General features: G+C 51.9%; 1 protein-coding gene across 1 annotated transcript in view; it reads left to right on the top strand.

The window, feature by feature from the left end:
• Window positions 1–6,450, top strand: part of LOC113213577 (CUGBP Elav-like family member 2) — a 275,917-nt gene that overhangs the window by 49,595 nt on the left and 219,872 nt on the right. The gene's annotated exons all lie outside the window — the stretch shown is intronic.

Raw genomic sequence — 6,450 nt, 5'->3', positions numbered from 1 at the left:
TCCCTCTTTCCCTCTCCCTCTCTCCCCGTCTCTCCCTCTCTCTTACATTCACTCGCTGATTTTGGCGTGTCCTCTTTGCCGTGCGTGTGTGCATGTGAGAGAATGTACTTAGGTGTGCGTGCGTGCCTCAAAGCAGGGAAGCAGCCAGCTCCTCGTACAAAAGGTGAGCCCGTGCGCGCGCCGGGGAGTTATTGTAATTTTATTATTCGAGGGTTGCGGAATTTTTTATGGCGGGGCACACGCCTCGGCAAAACTGTCGCGACACCTCCGCGCAACAACGGCAGCGGCACTTGGGGCGTCGTCTGCTTTCTTCCATATCTTCCTCTCTTATTTATTTTCCTCGCCTCTCGTCGCGCCTTGCCCCACACTCCTGGTCACTCGTCGCCTTCCTTGCCCTATCCTTGCAAGGATAGGGCAATACATGGATTGAAATGCTTTGTGGCCTATGTAACGTCGAGGCCACTGGTTAAAACGCCGATTCAGCACTCCACGTGCACGCGTGTAAATTGAGCATCCCGACTTCTACTTCTTTATTTATTCTCAGTTACCCCCTCCCCGTGATGCTGCACGCAGGTATTTGGAGCGCGCGCCTCGTCTGTTTTCTGCTCGGCTGCTGCTCCCGCCGCCCCGCCTGTCTGCCTCCCCTCTGCTTTACACCTGGCAGATATTTGGACACATCTCCGGGATTCCATTGAGTCCCCGCGGGTTCCTTTTATGAAGAGTGGCGGCCTTAATGAACATTCTTTTGTTTGATATACAGCGCCAGTCTCTCTCATCTCTCCCCTCTACTCCTCCGCCCACCATTGCCCTTTCCCTGGAAATGTGTTGCCTCTCTCTGTCGCTCTACCAAGTTGGTCCTTTTCACAGACAACGCGGACGCAGCCGCGGAAATAGAGGACAGGCTGGTCGCCCTTCATACTTCGGTTTTGAGGCGGGCCTGCGGCATACTGAAAACTGATCCATGAGGGACATGTACTGTACCGTTTTAAATTCAGAACATTCTTGTACTGCTCAATGTATTTTCCTCTTAAATTTCGTCGAAAAAACCCTCAAGTGCCTAAACATGTGTACAACCCCTAGAGAGGGCTTCTAGAATTTGCTGTTGCCGGTTTGTTCTCCAGGGGTGGTGCGATACCTTTTATATGAATATTTTATAGCACTCCCTACAAGAACAGACAAACAAACATCAGGCCGTTTGCATCAGTTCAATCCAAAACATCCAAACGGACCGAAACGGACTAGGGTCGTTGGGGCTGAAAACCACAATCCAAATTTCAATGCCAGGCATACTTTTTAATATTACATTTATTAGCAGCGTCATTATTTTTCCATTTCCAGAAACACTCATCCCTGCCCACCCGCGCTGTGGGACGTACGAGCACGTCAGTCGGTGTGGGCTTGAGGCTTTCCATCATTTGAAAGGACGGATCATAACCTGCGCCCCGTTACTCCCACCCTACCAGAGGAAGGGAGAGAAGGTATAAAGAGGGTAGAATGAATGCGATCTGGCCCTCTGTTTCATCTAGGCTCGGCTGTAATGCTGGGCTTTGAGGGGCCCTCTGAGGTGTCTACGTGGAGGGCCACGGTGAATTGATAATGCGCGAGTAACGAATCGTTGGTGTGCCTTTTTACTAGGGCAGCTGGCAGGGAAAATCACTGTCATCTACACTCATCGTTAAATAGGGGAGCGTAGCTAGTAACGACACTGTACCACGGCTCTCGGACGTGCTCACTGCCACCCTTGCACCCCAGCGCAGGGTCCGCGCTCGTGTTGTCCCCGCCGCTGTATCGAGCAGGGTCATTCGGATGTTCGCCGGATAGGAACCTTTGGACCGCCATATAGCGCTTCATCTGCCCGCTCCAACGACCCCCCCACGTCATCACTTCCCCCCTCCCCTCCCCACCCTCTCTCCTCACTGACTCGCTATTGTTTTCGCTGGGAATCGAGTTAATGCGGACCAACTTGTTATCTCTTACGCCACACTATGAGTCGGGAGCGGCGCGCGCTGGGGAGCAGGATGGAGTAGTTGTGTGTAGGGGGTGGGGGGTCGAGTGTCCGGGGGAGGGGGTAGAGGGAAGAGGGCATTGTATGCCAACTACCATTTGCGACTGCGTCATTCAAACATGATTGAATCGTTTGGCAGCCGAGCACGCTCTCGGAGACGCCCTCTGCTGCTGCCTTCTTGGACTGAATGCGTTGAATGGTTGGAGGAAGAGGTCTTTGTGATGCGATAATTCATTTTCGTGCACCGTATATATGTTATTGCGTGTGACTATTGGTGGGGGCAGGCCGACCGGTGTAGAGGAGGGCACCTCGAGCAGCGCTGCTTTAGGAGGCCCACCGCGGACGCCTTTGCGCATGAGGTTGCCTACCCTGTCGGCGACTAGACCCCTGGGCGTGTGGAAAATTTACTCGGCACTTTTCACCCATCGGCAGGTGAGTTAGGTTAGGCGAATGCTAGTCGCGTCGCTGTGTATAATACTGCTATCGCGAGACGTGGCCCTATAGTTAACTCATACTACTAGCGTGCAGTACATATGCTTCGTCAAATGCAACAAATTTTAGTTGAGCTGAAGAAAATTTGTCTTTGTCTTGACGGTGAAGTCTTGATTTCATTTTCATATTGGTGTGGTTTTCTGAGTATGCAATTAGTTATTTGTTCTTCCTTCAAATGTTTTCAGATCTTTTGTCTTTCTTAACGAACGCGAACTCTGCCCCCAACAGCAGTAGCAGCAGCAGCCGACCGTCGTGCCGAGGAAACCACCACAATGGCGGAATGTCCGCTTTGGACTACGGTACGCCACGGCGGGCCGCGCCCCTCTTCGGGGGAATAAAATCGAAAGCTAATTCTGGACCGAGTAAAACGGGAGGGCTTTACTTTGCGCTGTTTCATTAGATCTTCTGCCGGATGTCGCGGCAGACTCGCGTACACACTCGCACGCGAGTGCGTTCGCAGGATCACAAAGTTGGAGCTTTTGTCACTCAGTTTCCATTACAATTGTCGCCCACTTGAAGGCGTGTCAATTTCCGTCACTTGCAGGTGCAAAATTTCAAGGAAAACCCACACCTTTACTTGTGAAAGTGAAGCGAGTTGGAATTCACCCTCCTACAACTGTACAAGATTCATGCAATATTGTTTCCAGTGCAAGCGAAGCATTTACGCCGTAGAAAATTAATAACATCAGTTTAACATGTCACGTGCTTGACATGTCGAGTCAAACTTCGTGGTTGTGTGAGCGTCAAGGGATGTTTGCCTGACTGACCCGAACTAACGATGTGCCACACTAGTGGCTTTGCGATACCATGAGCTTCGATCAAAGATATCAAATAAATTCCTACCCGCCACTCTTTGCCGCGCTTTCTAAGACCCCCCTCCCCTTTCCCCCTTTCTCCCTACCGTCTCTCTCCCTCTCTGCTGGTGTTAGCTCTGAGCATGAGATCCGCTACCATCTCTCTCAATACCCGTAACTTTCTCCCCCTTTGCTTACCTCCTCCCCTCTTCCCACCTCCTGCTCTTCCCGATCTTCGTCTTTCCCTCTTATCCCTCCCATCCGTATCTCTGGTCCATCGCCGCAGCATCCGTTCGCAACAACTTCCGATGCTGCGCCGCTGCGAGGGGAAAATATATACGTCATTGCATGTAAGCGTAAACCCGGTCGGTTGATCTGAGCCAAGTCTAGTCGAGATTTCTTCGTAGCCGTTTTCCAATTCTGAAAGGCCATTGCGCCGGGGAAGGGTCACGCAGTTCGAACTCATCTCACAGGCCATCGACCACTGCACAAACAGTTCAGCTAGTTGACTGTTTTTGTTCGCCAAGGTTAAAATCTCTCTTGGCTTGGTTGCTTTTGGCGCAGTGCTATAGAATATCTCTCGTCTTTTCCACCCCTCCTCTGCTGACCCTCCCTCCGTTCCGGCGAGGAGCGCGCCCACCTCAAGTAGCGCGTCATGTGGTCCTCGGTCTTTTGATATCTGGCTCATCTTGCCATAACCAAACTGTGATAAAACGAAACGAGTTGTCCGTTCCTCCCAGTCCCTCCCACGATTCGGTGCCACCCCCCACCTCCCCCGGGCCCTGAGCAGTAGCCTTAAGGCCATCGCCGTTTCCTTATCAGACTACTTACAAGCAAAAATCACTTAAGTCGACTCAGCTTTTTCAAATCAAATTTCGGTCTTCCGTGCCAGTTCCGTAGCGTTATAGGACAACAACGCAGGGAGGCAATCGTTGTCGATTTAGTTCCCTTCAAATCGCACTTTTCCGGGAGCCCTATGGTGATTCGAAATAGGTCCAGTCGCTCTAAGTCGATGGAATAATGCAAACATTTCTGAGACCGTATTAGCTTTAACAGCAGTGACTATACAGTGTGATCTGGCCTGCCTCCTCACGCTTCCCGCGCGTGTGGGATTTCGCCTGCCTCCGATTTGGTCGATATGTTGCAGCAGTATCCGTTTGTTTCACGCCGCCGCGCTGCGCTACGCTCCGCCACGCCCTTTCGGTCAGTAACTCGGCCGCGTTGGGGCGTAAATCGGTGAGTCAGCAGGACCCGGACGCCTGCGGACGCCTGTCTGGGGGGGTGGGACGGAACGGGCGGGGCGGGGAGCTCTCCAATTGAACGGGAAAGAGAAATGTTTGCTGCTGTTGCATGCAGGCCCCTGGCTCAGCACCGAACCGCAATAATGATCTGGACGCGCATCCTGCCGTTGAATATGTGTGTGTCTGTCTGTGCGAGTGTTGTAGAGAGGGTTCGGGACTCCCCTCGTCACTTGCATCTCAATTGCAGTACGATCGGTTTTACGACGAAAAAAAGAGAAGTCCCAAAAATATATTTTTATGATCGCGATCTCTGCTTCCATCTCATCACTTTGCCGAGCGTCCGTGACGGTTTTGAATGCAACATTCCTCCGACCGCTTTATACACATGGCGCAGCCATGTGGACGGGCCTCGGTGAGAGGAGAGGGGGGTGGGAAGATACGGAGAGATTATTTTACACTCAGGGAAATAATTCTTTTGTCCGCCACCACACAAATGAATTTTTTTAACGGCATTAATGACCGTGATATGGTCGGGACACGTGACCATTTGGGCTCCCCGCTGCCTCTCTTCCCTCACCCCTAACTTCCCCCTCCTCCCCTCTCGGCTCTGGCTCCCCTATACTCGCCACTCTTTTCTCCCACTCTCTCTCTCATCAAATTGAATGCTTGTTACCAGAGGCACGTGCTGGTCTGACTTGTTACCCCCGCCTGACGTGGCGTGGCGCAGCGTAGAGCAGCGTAGCGCAGCGTGGCGGTGCGTAGTTGCGAGGCCCAGAGACAAAGTGGTGCCATGCCTCGGATTTATAGAGTACTACTCAGCCGGGCGAGGTACTCATCTGTCTTGAGTGGGAAGTCCGAAAGTGAGGGGGATGGGGGGAATGTAATGATTCCTTACAAATGTTTTTTGGCATGGAAAGGGACATGTCTTGCCTTGTCTCTTTGCGTGGAAGCGCTTATACTGGTGGCATGCTGTTTTACATCTCTAAAATTTTACGAAGAAGTACTGGAGTTCTTTGGGATCTCCCAACTGCCTCCACAGTAGTGCCAAATGAGAATTCCGCGGGTTGTGCGAAATTGCGAGTGTAAAATTTTGATGCATAGCCTGTCGAATATTAAGCAGCTTGTCACGGGGGTCATTTTTCATCTCTAAAAGATCATTTCAACTTCAAACCACCCAGAAGCTGGTAAGCTCAGTTTAAGTTCAAACGAAGTCCTTAAAAATCCCTTTAGTAGTTGAAAGTAAATCTTCGGGAAATTCCAACAACTTTTTGACGGTGTTGGTGTCGGTGGCTGCTGGCCGGAAGAGCAAACTTTGCTGTGCGTTCGTTTTCCTCATCTCTGCCTTTTGGCGTTTGCCGAACCGTAGCGTTCTGTTTGTTTATTTTGATCCGCGCCGCCAATTGGCTACGGCGCCGCTCGGCCCCCGTGGCGTGGCCGGGCGTAGCGGGGAGAAATGAAAAGCTGGGGAACGTTTAAGTGTGGTCATGAGGGTGGAAACATCCAACAAGTGTCAACTTGACTCTGGGCCGCGGAGGGCCTCCCGGCGGCGCCTACCGCGGGGCCTCCGGTGATGACTACGGCTCCGGCCGACAGAGGGCGTCGCGGAACGGTGCGAAGGGCATCCGCAGGCAGGCGAGAGATAAAAGGGTTTCCAGTAGGTGTAGGTGGCATATGCCCCTGTGCCAGTCGTTTATAACCCTTTTTGAAGTTGAAGTTGAAGAAGAGACCGAAGGTACTTAACTACCGAAAGGGACGCTTATGCGACCACGGTGGCCTAAGGAGGAAAGCACAAAATACGAGCGTCCCTCAGGGGTGGTTTTACAGGACCGCCCTTTTGCTGGTTGTCTTACTTCAAGCGTTTTCTAGCACTATGTGCCTACCTCTTAAGTAGCTTACAAGATACCAGAGAGAGAGAGCG

The sequence above is a fragment of the Frankliniella occidentalis genome, unplaced genomic scaffold, assembly GCF_000697945.3.
Source record: "Frankliniella occidentalis isolate FOCC.00 unplaced genomic scaffold, Focc_3.1 Scaffold8, whole genome shotgun sequence".
Taxonomy (NCBI): domain Eukaryota; kingdom Metazoa; phylum Arthropoda; class Insecta; order Thysanoptera; family Thripidae; genus Frankliniella; species Frankliniella occidentalis.
Note: the sequence above shows the minus strand (reverse complement) of the source record. Positions and strands in the feature narration are given on the sequence as shown.